The sequence below is a fragment of the Psammomys obesus genome, unplaced genomic scaffold, assembly GCF_907164565.1.
Source record: "Psammomys obesus unplaced genomic scaffold, mPsaObe1.curated_primary_1811, whole genome shotgun sequence".
Taxonomy (NCBI): Eukaryota; Metazoa; Chordata; class Mammalia; order Rodentia; family Muridae; genus Psammomys; species Psammomys obesus.
Genome location: NW_026587215.1, coordinates 2304110 through 2306548, shown reverse-complemented (window position 1 = coordinate 2306548; position 2439 = coordinate 2304110).

The window sequence follows — 2439 nt, the reverse complement described above, 5'->3', positions numbered from 1 at the left end:
GGCCCGGCGCGGCCGCTTCACTGCACCCCGGGGCGGCGGCGGGGGCGCGGCGGCGAGACCGAGCGCTGCGCTGGAGGTGCCCGCTCCCGCCGGCCCCCGCCCCGCCCCCGCGCGGCCGCGTCCCCTCCCCCGCCAGCCGGGCTCCGCTCGCTCGCTCGCTCGGAGCCGGGGTCTCCCGGACCGCGGGCTCTGGCCGCCGCCCCGCGCCTCCCGCGAGCGCGGCGATGGGATGCGCGAGTGTGCGCGTGCCCTGCCCGTGACCGTGCGTGCGCCGGCCCACGGCCGGGAGCCCTGGTGCCGGTGTGTGTGTGTGTGTGTGTGTGTGTGTGTGCGCGCGCGTGCTGTGTGAGGCGGGGCCGGCCAGAGTGCGTGTGCGTGGACCTGGGTGTCTGTGCTGTGCGGCGTGAGGCAGATTGGCCCCTGTGTGCGTGTGGACGGGTAGATAGACGTGGTGTGACTGGGGACACAGGCTTCCTGGGCGGTAGTGTGACAAGGTCCTGACCGCCGTGACCGCCTGCGTACGCCGCCGCCGTGGCCCCATGCGGAGGCCTGGTGCTGGGAAGGGTACAAGACCCAGGGTCCCCGCAGTATTCAGGCTGGTTTGTGTCTTGCTCGGATGCACTGGCCTCTGTACACTGGCCTACATCCTCCCGTGCCCCCTTCATCAATGCCTGTGGACAAAGCCACCCATGATACCCTCTCCAGCTGAGGCCCAGAGGGTTGTGGTGAAGGTAACCGGAATGCGCTGGATCTGGGATTCATCCCCGGGCCTGGAGGTTTTCCCACTTCCTCTACTCCCAGGATGCTCATGAGAGACGGTTTCTAGAACTCACGTCACCTGTAGTAGACTATTATTTATTTATGATTTATTTTGTTTTTTCAAGACAGGAATTCTCTGCATAGCCCTGGCTGTCCTGGAACTCTTGTCCGTATAGAGGCTGGCACCACATGCATAGGGCTTGTGGTAGGTTTCCTCGGGCCTGCACCTCTGGATTGCAGTGATTAACCATATCTGGTTTTATGTGGCCCTAAGGGCCTAACTCAGAGCTTCACACGTTGGAGACAAGTGTGAGTGGTCTGCCGGCTGAACGACATCCCCCAAGTCCCATGCCCCTTAAATTCCGAATGACTTTAAGTGGACAGATTATTTCAGCACACAGTCTAAACTGGAAAACTAGCAGAAGGTAGTTTCCAGATGCTAAGTTTCATTGTAAAGGAAGCCCACCCATGCCCGGCCTCCAGGTTCCCTGTGAGGACCAGCTTTACGCTACAATGTTTTCTTTAAGGGGTGGAGTCCCCCTGCAACATGGTTGTAAGCCACCATGTGGGTGTTGAGGACCCGGGTCCTCTGCAAGAGTGACAGATGCTTCCAGCTGCTAAGCCATCTCTCTAGCATCACTTCTTTGTAAATATTTTTGTTTGAATGTGTGCATGTTGCGTGTGTGTGTGTGTGTGTGTTTGTGTGTGTGTGCAGGTCCCCTCAGGGTTAGAAGAGAACATCAGAACACCTGGAACTGGAGTTCCTGGCAGTTATGAGCTGCCGGATATGGTTATGGGGAATTGAACCCAGATCTTCTGTAACCACCAACCTCACTTTTTTTTCTTTCTTCTTCTTCCTCCTAAATAATTTTAACTTATTTACCCAGACATGTGTATGTGTAACATAAGTGTGTGCAATGCATATGTGGGAGTGGATGCCAGAATAGGGAGTGGGGTACCATTTCCAGCCTGCAGGAGTGAGCTGGACTTGAACTCAGATCCTCTGGAAAAGCAACAGGTGCTCTGAACCACTGAGCCATTTCTCCAGCCTTGATACTTTTTCCTTGATATGAGGCATTCTGTTGTGACCTAAAAACCAATACACCCCTCTATAGCATGACTCCCTCTTGGATTATCTACTTGTCTGTATTTATCTATTTATTGTGGTGCTGGGGATGATACCCAGGGCCTCCCACATGCCCGTCAGTCACCCCACCACACACAATTTCCACAGCCTTTGATTTCAATATAATGCAAAACACTCACATTTATTTGCCTGCACGGAGCCTTCAGTGCCAGCTCTCAGAAAGCTCTCTTCCCACCACCACCCCCTGCAGCTTTGTGGATGACAGGCTTGACAGGGCCCTGCCTTGTCCTGCTCAGAGCTGGCTACATCTGGAAGGTTCTGGAGGCCTGCTGTTTGCACTTTGTCCCCACCAACACCCTTGGGTCTTTGTTTTCCCAGATTCCCAAGCTTCTTGGGAGGCCTCTGGGTGGGAGGGGGAGCTGTCTTGGTTAGGGGTCATACCAAAGTCCGCCTCTGTTTCTCAAGTGTTTTTTCCTCTCCCGGTCTGTTGGGACAGTGTGCTAAGTACGGATTTCCCTAGCCCTTAAAAGAGATGGCAAGTGACTTCCTTGGCCACATTCAACCAGTCCCTAGTAAGGCCCAGATCAGGACAT